Source organism: Vicugna pacos, chromosome 13 (genome assembly GCF_048564905.1).
Source record: "Vicugna pacos chromosome 13, VicPac4, whole genome shotgun sequence".
Classification (NCBI taxonomy): domain Eukaryota; kingdom Metazoa; phylum Chordata; class Mammalia; order Artiodactyla; family Camelidae; genus Vicugna; species Vicugna pacos.
The window spans coordinates 50928866-50955000 of record NC_132999.1 but is presented as its reverse complement, the minus strand read 5'-3'; the positions used below and the strand labels follow the sequence as shown (position 1 = coordinate 50955000).

General features: G+C 43.0%; 1 pseudogene; it reads right to left on the bottom strand.

The window, feature by feature from the left end:
• Positions 1-3312: 3312 nt before the first annotated feature.
• Positions 3313-4148, bottom strand: LOC102525723 (RNA transcription, translation and transport factor protein pseudogene; annotated as a pseudogene).
• Positions 4149-26135: the final 21987 nt, after the last annotated feature.

Below are 26135 nucleotides of genomic sequence, written 5' to 3'. Positions count from 1 at the left end.
GATAACTAAAGTATTTCAACAATGCTGAGTGTTACAATCTATGAACGTGATATGTCTCTCTGTTTAATTAGGTCTTCTTTGTCTTGGCAATATTCTGTCAAAGAGTTTTCAGCATCACAGTCTTGCATGTGTTTTGTTAAATTTAGGAATATGAATTATACAATTTTACCTCTAACTTGTTTTCTTCTTAGCATTATTTCCAAAGCATTCTATCATGTCCTTTAAGGTTTTATTAACATTTGTAATGGCTGCATATCTAGGAGGCAACTTTTAAATCACTAATATTACTGGTTTTGCTTAATACCCTTTCTTAATGATAATTTTTGCACCATGTTTTATAACATCAGCTTTACTGTATTAAGCAGAAGGTCTAGTGCTGCACTGAGCCCCTTCAGTAATAGAGCCCAGAGTAATTGCAGGCTCAGTTCCCAAGCCAACACTTCAAATGAAGAGAGTTTTTAGTGAAAATATCAGTTCACCTTGAATATCTTCCTAATCACATAAACAGTTTCATTTTCTTTCTAACATTAGATGTTAGTTCATGATCTCTTAGCTACTTCACTGTGGTTAAAAACTGTCTACATTTTGACCACATCAAACTTAAAAACTTTTGTGCATCAAAGGACACAAGAGAGAGAAATGGCAATCAATGGAATGGGAGAAATTATTTGCAAACCATATGGCTGATAAGGGATTAATGTCTTGACTAAATAAAGAATTCCTAAAACTCAACATCAAAAAACCCCAAATACTCAAATTAAAAAATGAACAAAAGACTTGAATAAACATTTCTTCAAAGATGATACACAAGGCACTAACAAGCACATGAAAAGATGCTCAACATCACTGATCATCAGAGAAAAGCAAATCAAAGCCACAATGACAAACATTAGGAAGGCTATCAAAAAAAAAAAAAAAATCCAGGGAAAACCCCCCAGGAAATAAGAAAGGTTGATCAGGATGTGGTGAAACTGAAACCCTTGTGCACCATTGTGGAGATTGTACAATGGTACAACCACAATGGAAAACAGTATGGAAGTTCCTCAAAAATTTAAAAATAGAACCGCCATGTGATCCAGCAATTCTACTTCTGAGTATATACCCTAGAGAATTGAAAGCAGGGTCTCAAAGAGATATTTGTATAACCATATTTATAGCAGCATTATTCACAACTGCCCAGAGGCAGAAGCAACCCAAATGTCTATCAACAGATGAATGGATAAACAAAATATAGTATATACATACAATGGAATATTATAAAAAGAAAAGAAATTCTGTCACATGCTACAAATGGATGAACCTTGAGAATGTTATGCTAAACAAAATAAGCCAATCACAAAATGATAAATACTGTATGATTCCACTTGTACGAGGTATGTAAATTAGTCAAGTTCATAGAGACAGAAAGTGGAACGGTGGGTACCACCGTGGGGAGAGGGAAAAAGGGAGTTGTTTAATGAGTACAGAGTTTCAGATTTACAAGCCAAAAAAGTTCTGGAGATCTGTTTCACAACAATGTGAATATACTTAACATGACTGAATGGCATCCTTAAAAATGGTTAAGATAGAAAGTCTTCTGTGAGGTATTTTTTACTAGACACAGAAAAATAGCCTCCATTTTGCTGTATCTTGAGGATTTTGGAGGGGGGAATCCTACTGATTCAATCTCTACTCAAATCTAATCTTGAACTTAAATGTCTCTAATAATACTCTGTACTCCTAGATGGCTGTGCTAAATTCCATCACAACAATCATTCCATCCAGTAATCATTCAATCAACAAGCATTTAGCAGGCATCCTGCTGGTATGTGCGATGGGCATCTGTTGTATGCTGAGTAAACAGTTTTTGTCCAGGGACTTCCGGGCTTACCCTTGTGCTGTCTGATTCTGTGAGAAGCGAATCAATATAGGCCATTGCTGACACATTCCTGGAGGCCTGAATCGTGTGCACTTTCGCCCTCCCTCCGCTGTGTTCAACTGCTGAGAGAGTCCTGGGGACCACGTAAAACTATCACTGGTCAGTTTACCTGGATGAGACTGTCTTCAAAAGCCCAGTCAACTCAGGGGAAGACTAACTTCTTCCAGAATGCTCTGAATTTCTCCTGTCCATCAGAAGTACTGCTATAACTGCTTCTATGCAAATGTGTGGCCAAACTTTCCCAAACTCTCTGATCCTTGGTTTAATGCTCAAAATATAAGCCTCCCATTATATATCTTGTTTTACACCCCCGTCTGCATTCTGCTCTGTGTGGCCTCTTCCTGCTGCTCTGTTCCCCTAAAGCTTCCCACCGCTCCCCCTGGAGTCTCAAGCTACGCTAAGCAAACCCATGTAGGAGTGTGAGTTCCTCATGGAATTTTCCTCTACCTCTTGGCTAACAGAACTCCTCCAAGAGATTTCCCTGTATCTCTCTAAAAAGGATGCTACTCATTGCTCACATCTCAAACACCTGGAGTCAGGAAGTAGGTTAGGAGCCCTCCTTCCTTCCCAGGGTGACTTCTGAACTATTTCTAGTATAAAAGCCCTTGGTTCCACAACTACCACATAACCCAGTATACCAATCTCTGCACTCTCGTCTCCCCACTTCCTGGCCATCCCCTCTCATTCACTGACGAGTTTTTGAAGGTGTTATCATTAATAATGTGGACTTTGGGGTCCGATTTTCCTACGTTCCAGTCTCAGGTTTGCCACTTACTAGCTGTGTGCTCTTGGGCAAATCACTTAATGTCTGAGCTTCAATTTTCTTAGCTGTAAAATGGGATAGTGATAAAAACCTCCTCTTGGAGCGCAGTTACTGGCATTCAACACTCATTCAGCTACAAACCAAACAGAATAAAATCATGATAAACTGATATATGTTCAGTGAAGGCTTTGAGACAGAGAATAAAGGAAGGCTATGATGGGGAAGGGGTTTAAGGAGGAGGTGCTTTCTAAGCTGAGATCTGAAGGAAGAGGAGGATAAAATGAGATAAAGCACGCAGAAGCACTCAGCACTGCGCTGGTCCCTTCAGCACATGGTAGTGACGGTGGTTACTTTTAGCGTTGCTGTATTTGGCACCTGGCTCTGAGCCTTTCTGTGTATGTTAATGTCCACATAGATGACCCATTCCACATCCACACTGTCAGTTCTCTTTTCCTTTCTCCACTTTCCAGAACTTTATTAAAGAAAAAGTAATGTTGGTAAATCTCTAGACCGTTATTCATTTCCTAGGATTCCCCCCTCAAAAATGTGACATTTGATTTCCAAACACATGTCAGAGTGTACGTGGTTCCCAGTTGCACTAAGTAGATGAAAAGCTGAAATCCTAAAATGTTCATCCTCTAATTTGCCCCAGTCTGTGGTCTGTCTTTGGTTCAGCAAGAATCACCTAAACAGCCACTGTGGCTACATTAATTTTTGTCTGCATCTCTCTGAATTCTTCTCTATACAGCAGAATTTGAGCAGCTTCATTTAGAACTACATTTCCTGTGTCAAAACCAAGAATATGCTTGTCTACAGCAACAGGCAAATCTGTCTGATTTGCTCCAGCAGCTGCATCCTGTGTCAGGAACTCCTGGACCACAAATCGAAGTGTCTTAAACATCACCACATTACCAGGTAATCACCGTGACCCTGAACCTGAATAAAGTTAGGAAAGCCTTGCAACTGGGATTATTTACATACAAATTGATCAACAGCTCTGCATTTTTAGTTGCACTGTCTGCCTGTTTTGCATTATCATGTCCCAAGTCCTTGTATTATTCAGCATTATCTCTGTATTCAAGGCTAACAGCTCAGCCAAGAAGCTAGTCAATTGCTACTTGGCGAACTTGAATCTTGAAAAAACAGTTAATGTCTCTGAGATACTTTTCAAAAGAACTTGGGCCAGTCACTGCTGTGAATGTTTCTTAAATTATTTCTGTCTTCAATCTCAATCATTTTCTGTCTTTGAGCCAAACAATAGTTTCTAAATTCTGTTGCAACTTTGTGGTATAGCTGGCAGGGCTGCAGTGATCATGGCTCCTGGATCTGGTCCCACAGGCTTCAGCCAGGAGAGGAGAAGGTGGTGCCAGCACTGGCAACGTGGTGAGAGCAGCCTGTTGGTTCTTTGGCCTCCTCAACTCCAGTGACTTTCACCTCTGCTCCACCTCAGGTACCCACCACTGTCATGGTCCCACCCTGGACCTCCCATCACCTAGGACTCCCTCATTTCTTAAATCTTTTTTTTTTTTCCATTTCTTAAATCTTGAATTCAGACATCTCCCTGTGACCACACCCTCACATCCTTCCACATTTTTTTCAGCCAGTTGCTCCCACTATACCTGTTCTTCAAATTTGTTAAAACTGCCAAGCCTCTGGCCTCTCTGTTGTCTCCCTTTCTATTCACCTCCTCTTTGATAAGTTCCTCTCCTACCCAGGAAAGACTGAATGCCTTCACCACGTCTTTGCCAATCACTCCTCCTTTGCCCCACCGTCTTGTCATACCTGGATGCTTTTGGTGTTTGTGACATAACAAGGTCATGGTCTCTCTCTCAACTGCGTCTCCATTGCTGCCTGGCAATCTTTCTGCATTTTCCTGATCAGCTTTCTCTTTCGTACTTTAAACCTTCACTCTCCTTGGATGTCCAACCTATAGAAAAGAAGGGGATAGAGAACCTTTCATGTGTTAATCTCTTAATGTCCTGCCAACCCACATCTGTCACAGCTCTGCCCATGTTGCCTCGGAGTCCTTCATTGTCTGGGGACACACCAGCTCCCTGTGTGCTGTCACTCCCCCCAGCTGTCACCTCTGTCTCTGCCTGAGGACTGCCCTCAGGCTGCCTCAATCACTTTGCCTGCACAGGGAACTGCAGGGAGCTGGAAATATACATCCCACTGCCCCCTACCACAAAGGGCAGCTCTTAACCTTTGGACGTATAAATACCCTGGCAACCTTGCCCCATGACTGCCACAACTCTGAGGTGTGAGAGCTCCCCAGGGAGTGGGCCCAAGTCAGGTACCCTTTGTGGCACTCTGCTGTCATGGCAGTCTTGCTCAGCCCCCTTCTCCTCCTGCTCTCTCTCCCCACATCCCTTCAGGCTATTTCCGGGAATGCTCCTGGGAACCCTCATCTCATCTGCACCTGGCTTTTCCTCCTTCCTCTCCCAGAGGAAGAGGTGCCTTCCCTTCAATAGGTCCCCAAGTATCAGCCCTCCATCCTCTTCTCTGCCCTTCCCTTTGAATCAACACATCCTTCTTAGACAAACTTATCTAATTCCATGGCTTAATTTATCATCTGTATTAGTTTCCTAAGGCTGCTGTAACAAAACACCACGGGCTGGGCAGCTTTAGCAACAGAAATTCATTATCTTACAGTTCTGGGCCTTGAATTCCAAGACAAAGGGATGGTGGGTTGGTTCCTTTGGCAGCCTGTGAGGGAAAATCTGTTCCACCCCTCTATCCTAGCTTCTTGTGGTTTACTGGCTATCTTTGATGTTCCTCAGCTCACTGCCTTTATCTTTATATGCCATTCTCTCTGTGTCCAAATTTCCCCTTTTTAGAAGGACACCAGTCAGTGTTGGAATAGGGCCCGCCCTAGTGATCTCATTTTAACTTGATTACCTCTGGAAAGACCCTCTCTCCAAATAAGGACACATTCTGAGGTGCTGGAGATGAGGATATCAACATATAAACCCGAGGAAGATACAGATCAACCCACAACACCATCTCGATGCTCCCTCGCCTAGGGAGCCCTCCCGGACCGCAGATGGGCAAAGTCGTCATCTATCAGATTGCTCCACTCGAGTGCCCCGCATGACCTTTCATGTTTTCAGGCTTCTCAGCACTTTCTGCTCTGTTTGGGGAATTTCCTGCCTCATGAGTCTCCTTTCCTCAGAAAGGTGTTTCCCAGTCTCTTCTGTGGTCAGGCTCAGTCTCGTGAGCTAGTCCCCGGTGCCTATCTAGTAGGTTGAACAATGAGAAGCAATTGTGGAAAAGTAACTAAAACATAGGCAGAGACTAAAGGAAGGCGAGTTATTCTGACAAGATCATTTTGTCCGGATTTCTCCTGCCTCAACACCCCGCCCCGCCATCTCTGGTGGTAAGAATGTTTCTTTCCTCCTTGGCCTGTTTTTTCATAGGGGACCCATTTGGTCTTCTGGTTTCAGGAAGAAAAGTGCAGTGGGTGGGAGGTGGATAGGGGTGATCACAGTGTCCTTTTCGGACCTGCTGTTTTTCACATGTCCTTAGCTCAAAATCATCCGTATGCCAAAGTAGCATATTTGGCGTTGGCATATTTTGCCAGTCTTCATCTCTATCTGGACCAGGTCTTCTGATAAGGGTTATTCATCGAACTGAAGCAGATAGAGGAAGCCTGCCAAGATCTTGAAGATTTGGATTGTCAAGGGCCCCCAGGGCTGTTCAGTATAGACTGCAGCCCCAGGGCATTGATGGGCCATGGTCTACACAGGCAGGAGTGTCTGCTGAAGCTGGGCAGCCTCCAGGAAGGATATTCTTCCCAGCGCCTGTCTCAGGCACAGCTGTAGGGAATATCTAACAAGGAGCATCCTTCCGGAGAACAGAACAAGGGGTGCCGGAGGGGCTAACCAACCAAGGAGTCCACTGCCAGGATAGTGGAGCTCACTGCTCATGCCCAGTGGGATTGTTTGGGCACGAAGGACCAGTGGCAACGGGGTGTTTGCCATGCTCCCCTCTTCCCAAAAAGTGTTTAAAGGAAGTGATCGATCAATCAACTAATCACCTGTATGAGTGATCACTTAAGTTATATGTATGTGTATATGTCCTGTTGGGGAGAGAAACTTGTCTTTTGGCTTATGTATCCTTACTCAAGAGAAGCAACATCTTGACTAAACCTCTAGAGATTCTGTACTTTGTGCTGGAACCGAGACTAGACGGAATTTTGCAGTGGTATTTCTCAGAGGGGAGGGGAAAATGCATTTTATTTATGGGAAGAAGGATGCATTTGAATGCTGGCTAGCTAAAGGGGTGGACTGTGACAGAAATTGTTAGTTTCCTATCCCCAATCTACTGTCTCTTTTTGTTTCTTTCTAATAGCACCCTGATTATGTTCAAAGTGGCAACATGACAACTAAAAGTGCTGTCCTCTTCAGCCTCTGTTGCAGGCAGGGTGGCCCGGTGACACACAGGCTTAGAATTTCTGGGATGTTGTTGCTTTTCTGACAGTTTCCTCCTGTTTTCACTTCCTCCTCTGCTGCTTGTCTGTGCTGCTGGAGTTGTACTAACCTGTAGGTGACCGGGACACACAGACTGGAGGGTGAAGTTTTAGACTACAAAGTTGGCAACTGGAAAGACAGAAGGACCAGCTCTGGACTGTGGACCTCTGGGCTTGCTTGTGGGAAAAGGAAATCCCCATCAGTTTAAGCTAGCCTGAGGTTTTTGGTTTTTTGCAGCTGAACACATTCCTAAATTGGCACACCTCCAAAATGAAACTCATCACCTTCTCCCTGAAATCCACTTCCCTTCCCTTGTTTCCTACTTGGTTCATTTGACCACCATCTATCCAGACATCAACGTGCAACTCTCGACTTCTTATCCTTTATTGCTCCTTCCTCAAGACATAATCGATCTCTTAGTCTGATTGATTCAGTTTTTAAATCTCTCCCTGTTACAAGTTGAATTGTATCCCCACCCCAACAAAAGAAAGCTATCTTAAACTCCTAGCCCCCAGAACCTCAGAATGTGACCTTTTATAGATGTAATTAGTTGAGATGAGATCACACTGAAGCAGGGTGGGTCTTTAATCCAATACAACTGGTGTCATAAGAAGAAGATGTGAAGAGACAGACCCACAGGGAGAACACCATGTGACGACGGAGGCAGAAATTAGAGAGATGCACCTGCAAGCCAAGGATCACCAAGGATCGATGGCCCCACCAGAAGCCACGGAGGAGGAAGTCAGATCCTACCCAGAGTCTCAGTGGGAGTGCAGCACTGCTGACACCAACATTTTGGACTTCTAGCCTCCAGAACTGTGAGAGAACACATTTCTGTTACTTAAGCCACCAAATTTGTGGTACTTTGTTATGGCAGCCTCAGGGGGCTTATCCATGCCCTAATGACTCACCCTCTACCCTAGGTCACCAGACTCCCGTTTTGCTGCAGGAGCCTCTGAACTGATCCCCCAGCTTCCAGTGTTGCTTCCTTTCCATCCCTGCTCCATATAATAGCCTGAATGAGCTTCCTAAACTCAAATGACTCTCCTGTTTACACATATTTCGATGGTTTCCCGGTACCCTAAAGACAGATTCTGAACTCCCTTAGCTGCTACAAAAGACCCTGTGTGCCTTTCCAGCTGCAATAGTGCCATGCCTTTCAGCTACGTTCCATGCCTGCAATTCCCCAGTGTTCCTACCCTGTTTGACAGCAGGGCTTTAATTCCCATTAGGCAGCTCTTCTCCCAGGAAGCCATCCTTGTCTCTCCCAACACTGATGGTGCCCCTGCTGTGTGCTCTCTGAAAGCTGGTTCTTCCTCCAGAGCATGGACATTTATTACAACTTGTCTGTCTCCTTAGTCTGTAAGCTCCTGGGAGCAGGGACTGTGCCTTCTTCAGCGTGATAACATCAGTGACCAGCAGTGCCTGCCCCATTTCAGGGACTCAGTACATTGGATTGATGGGAACAGAGGGCTAACTGCTTTTTTTTTTTTTATCTTTCCCCTAGATTTCAGATTTTGAAAGATTTTAATCTCTAAACACAATTTATTACTTAAGTTAACCTATTTGGGCTTATCCAGGGTTCATGTTTGGTTTTCTTTTTTTTCCCCTCATATTGAAAATTGCATGAAGAACTTTCAAGCTGTTTTTTTCCTTTCTTTTAATTTATTGAAGTAGAGTTGGTGTGCAATATTATGTAAATTACAGGTGTATAATATAGTAATTCACAATTTTTAAAGGTTATACCCCATTTATAGTTATTATAAAATATTGGCTATATTCCATGTTTTGTACAATGTATCCTTGTAGCTTATTTTATACATAGTAGTTTGTATGTCTTCATCCTCTACCCCTATCTTTCCCCTCCCCTCACCCCTCTCCCGACTGGTAACCATCAGTTTGTTCTCTATATCTGTGAGTCTGCTTTTTTTGTTATATTTACTAATTTGTTGTATTTTTTAGATTCCACATATAATGATATCATACAGTACTTGTCTTTCTCTGTCTGACTTATTTCACTTAGCATAATACCCTCCAGGTCCATTCATGTTTTTGCAAATGGCAAAATCTCATTCTTTGTTATGGCTGAGTAGTATCCCACTGTGTGTTTGTGTGTGTGTGTGTGATTTTTTTTTGCAGATGAACACATTCCTAAATTGATACACATCCAAAATGAGACTCATCACCTTCTCCCTGAAATCCACTTCCCTTTCTGTAATCTACTTCCCTTCCTGTGTTCCCTACTTGGCTCATTTGATCATCTTCTTTATCCATTCATCTGTTGATGGACACTTAGGTTGCTTCCACATCTTGGCAATTTTAAGTAATCAAGCTGTTTTCTTCATGAGGAATAACTCGGAACCTCACAATCCTAACTTTAATCTAGTCAATCTCCTTCCATTTAATAGAAAAGGAAACTGAGGCCCAGAGAGGTGAGATGACTCATCTAAGTTGAAGTGAGCTGGTAATGTCACCAGGCTAAAACTCAAGTTTTCTGACTTCTATCCAGAATTCTTTCTGCTCTTTCACAATAGCTAAGCCAGTTGTGTGTTGATGCAATGTTTAACAACCAGGTCTCTAGAGGGAAAAAAAGAGCCTTGATTTGCAGCATTTCTTGGTTTATGCCGTATACTTTCACCTTGGCTAATTTCAAGCCACCTACATGAAGTCACTGAACACGAGAGTTGGTTTAAGCAGAGTCTGAATTCCACGCTCTCTGCTTTTATAAAGGTTTATGGTGTTGGAGGCTCTAGTCCCTCTGAAAGTTGCTGTTGCCAGAACATGCTAAGTTCTGGCAACGAACTGATGTAAAAGGCTATAAATAAAAATAAAGGATCCCAAAGGAGTGTCCTGCTGAAAATATGACAAGATGGAAAACTCACATGAATAGAAAGTGCCGTTCATTGTCACATGTTGGAACCAAAAGCCAATCCGCAAAGATGAGTTAATGAAACAGAAATACAAGTCCCAATGCAATCCCACCTCCTCACTGTAGCTTTTCTGATTATTTCTGGCAGAAATAATTCCTCCTTCTTTAGTAGTTTAAATATGTATTTATATTCAGTTGCTTTTTTTTATTTTTAGAATTGGCTACAGAATGTATCCAAAGTCCCTAGCTTGGCAAAGAGGCCTTTTACCAAATGAGTTTTCAAAGGAGGTGGGGGTGGGACGCAGGAAGAACACATACTGTGGGGCTTGTCAACTCTGGGTTCAGCTCCTGCCCCATGACTTAGTGCTCTGAGCCCTCAGGCCAGTGTCCTGAGGTCGGTTTCCTCATTCTTAGATGCCTTCCTTGTAAAGCTGACATGGATGAAAAACGTCAAGATGTGTCAGGTGCCTTGCACGCCACCTGGCACATTTTTAGGAGGCAAGAAATAACCTGTTTTCTTCATTTACAGGTTAAACATTTCCTTCCTGTACAAATGGTCTGTACAGTTTTTAAGACCTTTCTTTTCTAAGAGTGAATTCATTCATTTGCTCAGTCTCCTGAAATTTTTTTTTTAATTTTTAAAAATTTTCCTAGCAAATATTTAGAGAAAGAAAAATGCCTCTGTGGATGGAATTGCTGATTCCATAGTCTTTCATATCTAGCGGTTTTGCAGAAAGAGGACACAAGTAAGTTCTTGGACTCCGGGGTCAGGGTGGCAAGGTAAGAGCCCAGGAAAGTTGTTCTTAAAAGCGGACCAAAGTGTGGAAGGGTGGTCACGAGGGTCCTGCTCAGGATCAAGCCTCACCAAACAAAGGTTATAACCGTGAGTTGCACTAGTGCCCCCACTAAGGGCTGGGCACCAAACTCACAGGCTTAAACCCACTCCTTTAACCCTCACATGAACCCTCTAGGGCTAGAATTACCCCCATTTTGCTGATGAGGAAATGGATGTTCAGAGAAGTCCATGCTCTGTAATGTTTCTTGTGCACCTACTATGTGCCAGACACTGTTCTAAGCATTGGGGAGAGAGCAGGGATGAATAGACCAAGATCTCTGCCTTGTGGAACTGACATTAACAAGGCAACAAACCAGATGAATAAATAAACTATATCATACGTCAGGTGGTGCTAAACGCTGAAAAATAAAGCAGAGCAGGAGTTTGGGGCAATGGAGGCTGCAATTTGATGTAAGGTTATCAGGAAAGATCTCATGGAGAAGCTGACCTCTGGGCAAAGATGTGGAGGAGGGGAGGAGGTGGGCCAAGTGGACAGCTAGTTCAGAAACTTGCCCGAGGTCACTAGGAAGTTTCACTGAGCACTGGAATGGCTGTTTGTCAGGCTCTAAAGGTAGGGCTCTCATTTCATCAAGCCTCTTTTTCAATAAGCAGCGCTGTTGTCCTCCAGGCAGGATATGTGTGTGTGTGTGTGTGTCTATGAATGTGTTGTATTTCCCTGGGCTGATCCTGTGAGGGGCCCCAGCTCCCCACTGGCAGCTCCCAGGGCGAGAGGCCTCACATTATTGGTTTTCATGGAAACTTGGCAACTTTCTCTCCACTCCGCCCTTTGCCCCACACCACATTCCAATGGCTTTATTTGTGTGCCTTGGAGCCTGGCCAGGGCTGGGCCTGGGACAGGTTGCCATGGTGATCTCCCGCTCCTTCCAGATAGAACTTCTCAAGGATGTTGCCCTTGGGCCTGAAATAGTTCAGGCCTGCTCTCGGCTGCAGCGGGAGGAACTGAGTTAGAAAACCTCTTTCAATCAGTTTCTGAACTTGTACAAATCGAACCCTGGGTGGGAAAGACTTCTGGGGGTGGGTGGGAGGGTGTTCTCCAGGGCACCCGAGATTTGGGATTGGGGATGGTTTCCCCTGGGACACTGGGATAACTCCTTTCAGTTGTTACGTTCCAGATGTTATATTTAGAGCCTGCCTCTGAGAGCCCTGCAGAAACAGAATGGTTTTTTATAAGCTGACTTTACTAAGGAATTTGCATACAATAAAATACACCCATTTTAGCTGTGCAGTTCAATGAGTTTTGACAATGGGTTTTGACTTGGGTAAGGACCATTAAAATTAACAAAACTTTTTCATCAACCCCCAAAGTTTCTTCCTGCTGCTTTGCAGTTATGCTCCCCACCCCCCATCCCCATGCCCGGCTCCAGGCAGCCACTGATCAGCTGTCTGTCACCAGGGATTCATTTTGCTTTTTCTTGTTCATGTAGATGGAATCATCCAGTACATGCACTTTTGTGGCAGGCTTTTTTTTTTGGTTCGGCATAAGGTTTTTGAGATTCATCGGTGGGGTTGCCTGTTTATGCCTTTTTATTGCTAGTGCTACTGTACGGAATGAATATAACAGGGAAGAACCTGACTCCATCTATTCCTGTAACTCTAGCTCTTGGGCTGTATTGCCTGCACTTAGTGACCTGGGCTCTGCACCTTTGTAAAACAGTGTTGCCTATAAATTGAAATATGCAGCACAGCCCATTCTCAAGTCTCTGACCTTTAAAGATGTAACAGTTTTCCATTCATATAGAGGTAAAAAGTTGCAGAACAGAGACTAACATTTGTGTTGTTGGACGTTTATAGGAACACTGTGGACAGCTGCAAGAACAAAGGGTTCCAGTAGGAAGAAGTTTGCAACAGTCAGCCACATCCCCTTCCCTTTTAGTATAAAAGAAGCCTGAGTTCTAACTTGGGTAAGATGGCTCTTTGGGACGCTAGCTCACCATCTTCTCAGTCTGCTGGCTTTCTGAACAAAGTAGCTATTCCTTGCCTCAGTAACTCCTCTCGATTTGTTGGCCTGTGGTGTGGTGAGCAGTACAAGCTTGGACTCAGTAACATGCCCATAGCTTGTCTCTTCTCTTGTTGATAGACATCTGGGTTGCTTTCCATCTTCAGTTATTGCAAATAAAGTTGCTATGTACACTTGTGTATAAATCTTTGTGTGAACACATACTTCCATTTCTCTTGGGTAATACCAGGAGTGGAATGGCTGGGTCATGTGGTAAATCCATATTAAACTTTAGAAGAAACTGCCACTGTGAAGGAAAAGCCCAGCTGGGCTAACAAGCTAAGTCACAAATCTAAGTGTGATAAGTGTCGGTTTACTGATATAAGTTCTGCCGGGCTAACTCGTAAATCTGAAGTTTAGTGTCAGTTTACTGGGCTAACAAGCTAACTCGTAAATCCAAGCTCAACAAGTGTCAGTAACGTGATCTGTTCCGAACTGATAAGCTTCAGCGTACTGATTCCTTGCTTTTTGTTGTTTGAGCCTTATTGGCTAATAGCCCATACTTGTAATTAACCCTATAAAACCTCATGTGCACGTCTTGGAGGTGCTCAGAGCTTCGGAGCAAAAGCCCCTCTGAGCCCGCCAGCGTAATACATCTGAGTACTCCAACCCTCCGAGTGGTGCTTGTTTCTTGGCTGGCCTGTCGTTTCCATAACACCACAAAGCATGATTTGAGGCAGCACTGACTGGGTGCAATTGGTTTTTGCTCACAGGAACCAGAGCTACTGAAACTCAGCTCCCCTAAAACTGAGTTCCCCTGCCAAGTTTATAATTAACCTCTCTGTCCAAAATGATAATTCCTTTTGTTGTCCCACTCTGTTCCTCTCAGGATTGAGGAAAAGGGGAGATTGAAATTGAGCAGGACTCTGCCTTTCCAAGTATAAAAGCCCCTCTGTGTCCCGCATTTCCTGTTTGTAGAAAAAGGCTTTAGTCTCCCAGCCCTTCCCTGAGTTCCAAAGAGCAGACTCAAGCAGTTCTTAACTAAGGAAGTGAAGAAATGCAGAAACAAAGGAAAAGCAGTCAAGAAACAATAGTTCAGCCAATAAAACAGAATCCAAGTGCCTCCTCAAGGAATATACATAACAATCTGACACATATCTTTGAATTGTTCTGCAGAATTGTTCCACTCAGATGGAAGATGTTGATTACATGCTGACCACAATCACATAGACCCCAGATTGGTGGAACCAGGAGACTGATGATTAAGATTCCAGAAACATCATCCTGTTACCACACCACCAACCAATCAGAAGAAAGTCCACGAGCTGCAACCCTCACCCCAAATGTTGCCTTTACAAACCCTTCCCTGAATGCCATCCTGGAATTCAGGTCTTTTGAGCATAAGCTTCTCATTCTACTTGCTTGGCCCCCTGCAATAAATACTGTATTTTCCTTCACCACAATCTGGTGTCAGTAGATTAGCTTTGCTGTGTGTCTGGTGAGTGGACCCAAATTGGCTTTGGTAACACTACCAATATCTTGTGAGAAGGGTAGAGTGGGGATTTCAAGGCAACAAGAAGGGGGAGCAGGGTCCTTTATCAGTGAGCAACTTGCCTGCCTATTTAGGGAAGTCTATGAACATCTACCACTAGGTAGCTAAGAACAGGTGGGGGAAAGAATCAGATAAGGAAGTGACTGCAAAGAGGAATGTTTGAGGGCAGTACGGTGACTGGGTGAAGGGGGATTGTGGGGACTTTGGAAAGATGTGTGTGTGTGGGAGGGTGGGTAGAGGACTCAATCACAGACCCTAAAATCTCAGTACAAAGTCTGGTTTCCAGTCATTGACAGTTCTCCTAGGGCAGAGTTCTTTCCTGCCCCATTCTCCACATCTGAACATCCACGACTGTCCAAGAGAAAGGAAGGCAAAGAGGAACATATACATGCTGAGTCTGCTCTGTTTGGGCGCTAGACTTACTTTTCTCATTTAATCTTCCCAAAGACTTGGCGAGGTCTGTGTTCTTCCCCCAGTCTTTGAGACCAAAAATATTTTAATGATTATTTGTAATCATCTAGAGAGGGGGTTAGGTGGAGTCACTGCTCTTCATAAGAAAAGGCTAGCTGGACTTTGAGGGTAAGGCTGGAGAGGGATCAGCAACTGAGAGGGTGAAGAGGAGCTGGAAGGTGAGAGGGAGAGAGACAGAGAGAGAGAGAGAAGGAGAGACAGAGGAAAAGATTGAGAGAGAAACAACTCTGGCAGCTGCTAAAGGGACAGGAACTTGAGGAAAGAGCTGAAGGGCTGCAGGACCTGCCACCCCAAAATATGACTGTAGGCATTCAGGACATGCCACATCCCAAAGTATGCTGCTTTAGAACATTATTTTGAGCTGTAAGCACTTAAGAAACAAATGCACTGAGAGGCTTTCTCTGAACTCCCTTATCTGCCGTAAGCTAAATCCTCCAAAGGAACTCAATTGTCATAAATCCCTTCCCTGGGAGTTTCATCAACCAGGGAAGACTCATTCTTATCACAGGAGAGGAGCCTGGCTGTCAGTACCACACCTGGACAACTTTGTCGCCAACTATCTTATCTCCCATATATTCTTCTGAGAGCATATTCATCCTTCCTAAAAATCACTACTCTCCCCTAAGCAGCCTACATCTCCTCACCTCTTTCTCTATTAAGACGATATTTAATCTTGAATTCTAAAGCCATCTCTTTGGGGTACTCATTTTTCCTGGGTATCTCCCATATCTATAAGCTACCATGTTTATAAACTTCTACTTACTTTTCTCTTTTATGTTTTTCTCTGTCTTTTATTATAGGGGTCTCAGCTAAGAACTTGTAAGTATAAAAGGAAAATTACTTTCTTCCTCTACAAAGCCAAGATTTTTGGAGAAGTTTTGCTATGGGATATGTACTCTAATTCCCTCCTGAAAACTTCTGGGAAAAACACTCATTGCTCCTCTTTTGTCTTTGGAGGTGTGTGTGCATGAGTGTTTGTGTATGTTTGTGTTTTAATGTGATTATGTATGAAATTGATTTTTAGTCTTGGGTAGGTGCATGGAGGCTCAGTAATTTATAAATTATATGTAAAAGGAGAAACAGAATAATTTGGAGAATAATTTGCCCAAGATCACATCTGGATCCAGATTTGAACTCAGTTTCCTGACTCTAGTGTTCTTTCCCATCTCGCTGCATGATTTTGCTGACGTTCTAGGAACTGGCCGTGGGTGTGTGAAGGAAAAGTCAGGCTAGGCTAACAAGCTAACTCACAAATCTGAGTGTAACAGGTGTCAGATTACTGATCTGAGTTCTGCTGGGCTAACTTGTATATCTAAGTTAATTAGTGTTGGTTTGCTGATTCCCTGTTCATGTATTTTTTGCTAGCCAGCTGGATTTTCAAAGAGACATATCTGGCCTTGAAATGTTGGTTTGCTGCCTCCCTGCCTCTACTTTTGTGATAATGATGCTGCTAAAGCTGTTTCATGCCTATTGGCCAAATATCCCAAGCTTGTAATTAACCCTATAAAACTTCATGCACACGTCTTGGAGGTGCTCAGAGCTTCGGAGCAGAGGCCCCTCTGAGCCCGCCGGCGTAATACATCTGATTACTCCAACCCTCCGAGTGGTGCTTGTTTCTTGGCTGGCCTGTCATTTCCGTAACAGGTGCCAGGATAAGCCACTGTCCTGTTTTATAATATCAAATTTTTTTTCCCAGTGATTCCATCTACAGATGGGTGGATAGTCCACATAACTTGTGAAGTAAACCAGAATATGTCAAAATATACCTTTTTAATGTAAGAATAATTTTGAGCTGAAGGCAATTAAGAAATAACAAATGTAGGGAAAGCTCTCTATACCTTCCCCCTGTCTGCCTAAAGGCAGGATATATATTTTCCTTTACTGAAAGACTCTAGGCTCTTATCAGCCCAGAGGCAGAACCGGAGGAATCTGCAAACAAACCCTATTCCATTAATTCCACCCCCCCATATACTTACCTTCGCACAGTTTGCTGCCCTTTAAAGTCTAAAACTTTTTTCCTTTGTCCTGCCATTGCTCTACAGATTTATTATTCTTTGTTGAAGATGCTATGTATGCCACATAAGCCTGAGTTCTAAGCCACCTCTTTGAGTTACCCATCTCTGAGTTTCTCCCGTGTTTATATGAAATACACTTGTTAACAAAGTTCTGTTTGTTTTCCCTTGTTAATCTGCCTTGCGTTACAGAGCCCCAGCTGAGGAACTTAAGTAAGATGGTTAGAGGAAACACTTTTCTCCCCTACACCTCATCTCTGAAATTCACGTATGTGGCATTTGAGTCACAGAAGACAAACCAGTATTTGTCTGCAGAAGTCTGCTTAAGAGTCCTGATTACAGCTCTATCCACATGTTGAGCTTCCCTGGATGTATCAGTTTTGTAATTTTCACTGTGCGATGAATATGCTACCTGAACAGAGAGAGAGAAGGTGAAGGAAGGCTAGGGCTTGAGACCTGGTAGTGGTGCCCAAGATAGCTTAGCCCAATTCCCTCATTTTAGAGATGAAGATCTGAAATCCAGAGTGGGGAAGTGTCACCCCCTCCACCCCTACTCTCAGGTCCTCCCCGACTTATTCAACCAGGATTTACTTATTTTAAAGCCCCCTCTGTGAACTTTTTCAGTCTGTCCTGGTGTGCTCATTCCCTGCCCTGCTTCATAGGATTGTCCACTTGCTTCTTTGTGCCTTTCCTCTCTCTGTTCAGAGTGCTCTCAGTGGTCTGTTTGTATGGCTGGCACTGTTAGGCTAGGAACTTTCTGAGGGCAGGGACAACGTCTAGCTCATTTTTTGATCCTAATGCCTAGCAGACTGCCTGGTACATAGCTAAGTGCTCAATGAATTTTCTTTTATTATAAATGTAATGCACATTTGTAAATTCTCAAACATATGAAAGTTACACTTCCTTCTTTCACAGCTCCTCTCTGCAAACACTATTCAGTCTCTTGTGTGATCTTCCAGACATTTTCTCTGCATATAGAAAGCATACATAGGTATACACATCTTCAAAAACATAACACTCATGGAATAGAAATGATTATGTTTTTTATTTTTCCCAGTAAGTATTTTGAGCAAATAAAGTGACTTGTCCAAATTCACTGTATCAGTGGAATTGTGTTCCAGGGAGAGCTGACAACACAGAAGAATGAATCTGGCCACATCAGGCTTAGATATGGGGCCTTGGATGGGTGCATGCAGTGGTCCTCTGCATAGGGTGAGGCTGTAGCTGGAAACCTTTGGTGGTGGCTCCTGGTTATTCTGGAGAAGGAAAATGCTCTGGGTGTAAAACCTGAGAGAGTTGTAGCACCAGAAACCCAAGCAAAAGTTGGGTCCTTCCTCTGCCAGCAGCAGACAGGCAGGCAGCAGGGTCAGATGTATAAGTGGCAACTGGGGGTGGTGCTGTTGGCAGCTTGTGGACAAGAATTGAGGTGGGTGGCAGGCAGGCAAGTGGCAACAGCAAGGTCAGTAACCCAAGGGTGGCATCTGGGTAATGGTAGTGAGAAATGCAAGGGCTCTTGGCATATGGTGACTGCATCTAAACCCCTACACAAGAGACCTGACCAGTCCTAGTGTGGCTTCTGGCAGCGTAAGGCGTGTCCCTGAGACCTTTGAGCCTCATTTTGAGTTCCTGCCTGGAAAAGTTCGGGGCTGTCAAAAGAATTTACTGTTTGTTTTAGTCAACACCGGACCTCGCTTTCTTAGTGCATTTAACAAAAAGGGTTTATTCTCCCTCAGTCTCTTTGAGATGTATATGTATCTCCTACAACTCCGGAGTGTCTTTCCTAAGGACTTGAGAGTCATCTCTTTGAAATGTCATCATCGGGAAGGAGAGGGCCTTCCTTTCCCAGTCTGTCCCCTCCCTACTCCCTCACTCTCCCTTTAAAATGTCCTAGTCATCTCTGTGCGAAGTGGACGGAGCTCAGCAATATTTCTACTGTCGGTAGTTACTGAATAAAATCTGTTTTTGCTCTTTTAACTCTGGTCCAGCTTTGTTTATCTTTGTCAATTGCTAAGGAGTTGGCAATGGCGGGGGACGTCAAAACTGCAGAAGGGATGAGGGGTGCTGGTGTCCAGGTCAGTGTGATGATGATTGACAGACTGGTGCCTCAGGCAGCAGTGGTTTGGGCGGCATTTGAGGCCACATTAGGGACTGTTACACGGGGAGACGGGAGCTTTAGTCCAAGAGGGACAACAAGATGTGCAGTTCGGAGTGGATGGATGTGGGCAGAGAACCTGGGAGATACCTCCTGGCAGCCCCCAGAGAGATACAAGTTGCGGCCAGGAACCCTAGAAAGGAGGCAGCTGGCATCCTGCCCCTTCACACATGTTAGCTGTCGGACCACAATCTTTCTATCTGTTGATGGGACCACATTTGTGCACACAAACCACAGAAGCAAATCCCTTCTTACTATGCATTATTGTGGCAATTCTTAGAGATTCCTGTTCACCCACGAGTCTCTTTACTAAGGACCATTTCTGGAGGTCATGATCACAGACCTCTTGCTGGAAAGGAATTTTATTTTCTTTTTTCCATCAAGAGGGAAAATTTCCTTCTGAGGGGAGAAAACAGTGAAAAGAAAATTCTAGTAAATGGAAAATGATGTGAAAGGCCCCTCTTGTACTTGATAAGGAGGTGAATTGGCTCTCAGGATGAGGTCAGACTTTTTGGAAAATTAAGGAAACACCATCAGGGGAATAAGGCTGGAAAAAGGGCACAAAGCAGAGAACCCAGGACCAGAAGGCTCCCTGCCTGTGCCCCTTTAGTGACCAAGGGCGGTAATGTCAAATGTGAATTTCAAGTGATGTTCAATTTTTATATGTGGGCTTCATATTTGCTATAGAATTTGCAGCTAATTAAGTTTCCTTCTATATTTTTGTGTTACAATGAATCATTATTCCAGATACTTTTTCCCAGATAAGTGGAATGGGGCATATACTAAGTGAAGTGGGTTACCCCCAGAATAAATGGTACTTACCTGACTCAAGTGGATGAGTTTAGCCATCCTACAACCTGTCTTCAAAAGTAAACTTTTTTTTTTTTTAGATTTCAAAATACATTTAGGGTTGCACGAAAGAAGCATGATACAAAAGGGTAATACTCTGTATGATTCTATTGATATAAAGTTCAAGAACAGGTAGAAATTAATATATGGTTGTAAAAATCAGAACCATGGTCACCTCTGAAGGGGCTTGACTGTCAAGGGTTCATGAAAGTTCATGAAGAAATCTTCTGGGTTGATAAAAATGTCCTACATCTTGTTTTAGATATTGGTATTCTTGTTTCATACATTTGTCAAAACTCATCAAACTATGCACTTAAGAGCTATGCATTTTTTTCTGCATGCAAATTATATTTCAACAATAATTTATAATAATTTTAGATGGTGAACTAGCTTGGATTACTAGTTCCCTTCCTTAAAATCAAGCCTGGAGAAATTATGGAAGGCAGAGGGAAACATGAATTCCAGAACCAATGGAAAATAACCACAAGGCCACCAAATTAACCATGAGTCCTCTTTGCACTGCCACCCCCACCCCCAGATGGAGGCTGTCTTGAACTTGAATTTGGGAGGTAGGTACCTGCAGCCTGGGTGGAGGAAGCCTGCAGTGGCGGTGGGGGTGGGTCTGGAGGAAAATGATTTTGCTTCCTTTTTTTTTTTGATTTGTATGTATGTTTGGATAACTGTTTCATCAGGACTTGTTAAGTTTGGTTTATGGGTCTGCTTTGCTTCTGCCTGCACCCTCCATGGTATCTTAGGACAAACCTTCACCTTCCTCTGAGGCAGGTAGCTGGGAGGTGATGCTGGCCATACAAAAGCCCTACACCAGGGTTAGGATGCAAACAGAAACATTTTTTATTCTTATTTTTTATTGAAGTGTAGTTGATTTACAGTGTTAGTTTCACATGTACAGCAAAGAGATTCAGTTATGCATACACATACATACGTACATTTTTTTCAGATTCTTTTCCATTACAGCTCATTTCAAGAAATTGAATATAGTTCCCTGTGCTATACAGTAGGTCCTTGTTGTTTATTTGTTTTATATATAATGATGTGTATCTGTTAATCCCAAACTCCTAATCTATCCCTCTGCCCCTTTTTCCCCCTCAGTAAACACAGTTTTCCTATGTCTGTGAGTCTATTTCTGCCAGAAATATTATTTACTATTCCCTCTTTCTCCAAGCCTCAGGGCTGTGGAATCAGTTTAGGAAGACTGCCTCCTCTCAGTATTTTTTCTCTCCAGGGGGTTGAGGGACACCTTGAGCAGTGGAGCTGCTTGGTGGAGTGAGCAGGCACCAGGAACCATCCTTGGTTACCAGGGGTTACCTGGGGATGGGGTGCTCCTGGCCCTGGGGCTCATCCCCTTTCCTCTCCTTAAACTCATAAGGGCTAACGTAAATTTGGGCTTAAACTTTAACCCTTCCAACTACCTTACCTCCAGACAAATTAGTTGGTTGATATCTGATTCAATTCTGATTCCTTAGCCACAGATTGAAACTTTTTCCCATTTCATCAGTCTCACTTTTCCTTTTTCTCTTCCTGCTTAGTTTTGCCTGAATAGACCCAGCTCTTTTATTCTATTGCATCCTTTATTTTTGGTGCTTTAAAATCATTCCCACTGCGACAATTCCTTCCAGATGCACATGTAAAATTCTATTCCTCATTTTCTCACTGCTTTTCAAGTAAATGTTATTTCTACCTTTGCTTCTTTTGTAATTGTTTGCCTGTTATGAGTGCTTTCAAGATTCTCACTGGCTTTATGCTAATTGGTTAGTATGGAGTTGATAACGGTGAAAAGTTCCTTGGGCACAAGGACGACAACAGTCAGTAATGAACAGTGTTGTTCATTGTTCAATGGAAAACAACCTTTCACTGTAGCCGGCGCCATCTGTTGGTGGAAGGAAGGGTTGACATTCTTTTTTCTGTGAGTCTGTAAACATTGAAATTTAAGTGGAAAAGCTTCTCTATACATATTTTTCTGTGGCTTTGAAAATAATTCATTGTGTATAATAGATATCTTTCTTTGTCAACGCACATAGATTTACTTCAATTTTGTTGTTCCATTTAGTATTCCATAGTATGGGTACATCATAACTTATTCAATCATTCCCCTACAGATGGACATTTAGGTTGTTCCTAGACTTGTTTTTTTCCTACAGATAATCTTATAAAATACATTTTTTGAGTTTAAATGTGAATTTCTTTGATTTTCATTGAAGCTGAGCATCTTTTTATGTGTTTATTGGCCATGTCAACAAGTAGATTTCTACTTCATAATTTTTAAGGGTCACTCAATATTATAAGATACGGCTATATTGCAACTTACCCAGGTAGCCCCTGATGTTGGACATTGTGTTGCTTCTTTACAAATCATACGTTTTTTATATTCCTGAACTGTCCTTCGGCAGGAGTTGGGGTGGGAGGAACTTGTGTGGCTGGCCAGCTGTCTGAAAAATATCTTGCAGTTAATGAACTTGGCTTTTGTCACCAACTTGGTTAGGCGGTTTCAGATGTTTATATTTTATTGTGGAGACAGAGAAGCATAATTTTTGAATTGTTTTCTCAAACACTGAGTGCCAGCCAAACTTCCACATCCTCCTTTATTATTCTAAAGAATAATGATCACATTTCTAGTTGGATAAGCACTATCTCCAAACCATTTGTTTCCTTTTTTCTTTTTGATTTATGTGTATTTGATAAACTGCCTTTTTGATTAGGACCTGCTTTAGTTTGTCCATGGGGAGATGTACGGCCCCACCGCTTGTCATGTAAGACAAAACACAGGCATAAAACTAAGAGGACAAATTTTTAGTATTTCAGGGGTTTTCCTTCTTAGTGTCCATCCAGGGTGCTTGTCCAGTTTGTGGAGCTGACTAGAATAACCTTTAAAGATTTTATGGCAGCTTGAATTTTGTTTATAATTGGTTCATTCTAATGTGTTTCTCTTGGTTGATGAAGCCACGTCATATGTGATAGATTTAAGCACAAAGTCCTCTTTGAGAAGTCAGCAGGTTATTATACACTACTTGATTTCTTACTGTTCTTCCTAAGGAAGGATGCTTGGTCCCCTCCCTTCCTCTCTTTTTCTTTTTTTCTATTGAGGGATAAGCATACATATTATAACATCCAGACCCATGACAATCTTAAATGCTTGATGGATTTTCACACATGTACACATCCATGTGACCATCACCCAGCTCAAGACAGAGAATGTTTTCAGCAACCCAGCCAGCTTCCTCGTGCCCTTCCCAGTCTGTACCAGCCCCTGCTGGAGGAGGTAACCACAGTTCTGACTTCTGTGATCATCAGTTTTGCCTGCTCTTGCATGTATGGTGTGTGCTCTTGCGTGGGGCTCCTTTTGCTCAACATTTCTTTTTCTGAGATTCAGTGAAGCTGTCGAGTGTGCTACTGAACCAAACTTGAGTCTGCTTGCTTGTGTACAGTAAAGCCAGTCTACTGACACCGCGTTGTAGCGAAGTAAAGTGCAGCGTTTACTGCAGGTGCCAAGCACTAGTCCAGGTAGCTAGTGCTCAAAAGGCCTAAACTCCCCAATGGCTTTCAGGGAAAGGTTTTTAAAGACAAGGTGATGGGTGTGTGATCAGCTTGTGGACATTCTTCTGATTGGCTGGGGGTGAGGTAATTGAGGGTCAACAGCATCAACCTTCTGGTTCCAACCAGTCTGGGGTCTATGTGCTTGTGGGCAGCATACAATTAACTTCTTCCACCTGCTGGGGATTTCAGTATCTGCAAAACAGCTCAAAAGATATGGCTCAGAATATTATCTATACCCCTGAGGAGGAACTAAAGTTCCTGGACTTTGTTTAATGGCTAAACTATTATTGTCTAGCTTGATTGTGCTCCTTTGCTTCTGTATTTTCTCACTTCTCCGATTCGATTTATTCTTTGGAACTCGGGGAAGGCCTAGGAGGCTAAAGTTTTTCTACAAACGAGAGGCAGGCGGAGGGCATGGGGTGGTCTGTTCAGAAAGGCCCTCTAGGGTCCTGCTGGGTTCCAAGTGTGCAGACAGCTGCTTTGTTGGTGGTGGTGTTGAGTAGCAGCCCATTGCAGGCCTCTGCTGCAATTTATTTATCTGTTTATCATCATTTGATAAATTTGAATTGTTCCCAGTCATTGGCTATTACAAATCAAGCTACTAGGAACATTTTTGTGCATGTCTTTTTGTCCAGACTTTCCCTTGGGTATATACTTAGGATTGGATTGCTGAATGAGAAGATAGCCATATATTTAACTTTAGAAAAATCTGTTCAACGGGTTTCCAAAGAGGTTGCACCACTTTATATTCCCACCAGCAAGATACGAGCATTCCAGTTGCTCCGGATCCTTGTGAACACTTGTTGACAGTCTTTCAATTCAGCCGTTCTGATGGGAGTGTTGTGGTGTCTCCTCCTGGTTTTGATTTGTATTTTGAAAGCTATTTGACTCTGTGGGTCATTCTTCCCAGGCTTTTACTTTTTATCAGAAAAGACCTTATATTTCATGTAGTGGAATATGCCTATGTTTAAAATGGTTTCTGACATAACTAGACAGATTTTACTACTTTGTTTATAAACTACTGTTTACCCAGCCTTGGCATCTGTATTCTCATAGATTTAAGAATATCTTTGTGCGTGTGTATATGTTTGTACCTAGTAAGTCTCTGTTTCAGAGAAGAAGCTATCTCTAGAATGTTCTTGGAATATGGAGTCATGCCAGGTGACTCTACCTGTGTTAAGTCCCTCAGATCAGGTATCTTTTCAGTATTAGGAGAGGACTTTGTAAGCCCATGTCCCTGAGAGTCAGTTTAAAGCACCTGTTTACATAGGATTAGTAAGGGAAATGTGAGAAACTGGAGCAGTTCTGTCTCTTAAATATAAATCTGGGTAAGAAAAACCTGAAGGAGTGAATTTTGCTGGTCCTGGACAATTACTGGCAGTGCAGTGGCTACCTTGAGGGCACCTTGGAGAGGATCCTTGTTAGATCAGTGGCAAATCTCATCCCTCTAAGTTATAGCTCAAATATCACCTTCTCAATGAGGCCCACCCTGATCACCACCCTATTAAAATGTGACACCCACCCCGGCTCCTGATTTTCTTTACTTTGTTCTTTTCTTCCCCTCGTAGCCCTTATCATCTTCTAATCTAAATTATCTGTTTATTATTGTGCCAGTTACAAGCTATTTTGGCTCCAACTTACCTTCCTATATTCTTTGTGATGTTGGGGCTGGGATTCTGCAAATGATATTTCTGCTTTTCCAGCTGGTCCATGTTAAACTCTGCATAGACAATGCCTGAAGGAGGTTGCAGGGATGGAGGGATGTTGCAGGGATGGAGGAGGGAGGTTGCATGGATGGAGGAGGGAGAGGGGACTTGCTCCTCCCGGTTTGCTTCCTCTTCCCGTGAGCACCTCTCCAGCTACAGATCTTCACCCCCGCAGTGGCAGTTCCTTTCTGTAGCAGCAACCAAATCCACTTTGCAGTATTTTTAATACTTGCAGAAGCAGCTTCAGTGCACCCTCATCAGAGATACCGGCACCAGCCAAGCAGCACCCACCTCCTGTTCCCCTCCCCTCCCCCATCTCCACTACTATGGTGGCTTCATAAGGGCAGGGATTTTATCTGCTTTGATCATGGAGCTGTTCCAAGCAATTAGTATAGTGCCTGGGGACTTTGTAAATGTTGGGTAATATTTGTGGGCTGAGTGAATGGGTGGGGGCATGGGTGGGTGATTGTAGGTTTATGAATTTATTTGAATTACTTATTTGACTGAGTTTTCTATTTAGGTTTTTGTTAGTTCTGAGCCAAGCTTAACTGTGAAATGATGTTTAGTGTGTTACAATATTAAAATAAATTAGAATGTCATATTCTTTTTTGAGATAGAGAGAGTCACCACAACTTGGGTGTTTTGACTTAAGGTTCATCTCGTGACGTTTTGGGGACAGCCCTGGATTGGGAGATAGAAAAGCAGGGTAAAGCTACTAATGACAGTGACAGCAGAACATTACTCTAGTCAGTGGTCAGCTCAGGAAATCAACGTATTTAACAAAACAGGCTTTGGGACAAGCTCATTCTGGACCAACGAATAACCTTGCACGCTGTTTTAGAAACTAGTATTTTACAGTCAGGGCAAGATCACTGGTAGAAGTGTCTGAGTTGTGGAGATAAGACTAGGGAACAATCTCTCTAGAAAGAAGCAACAAAAGCATGTGCGGTCATAGTGACAACTAGTCCAAACAGAATTAATGCAGTGGTTTTTCCATTTGATCAGAGAACAAGTGAGGATTGGGATCCAA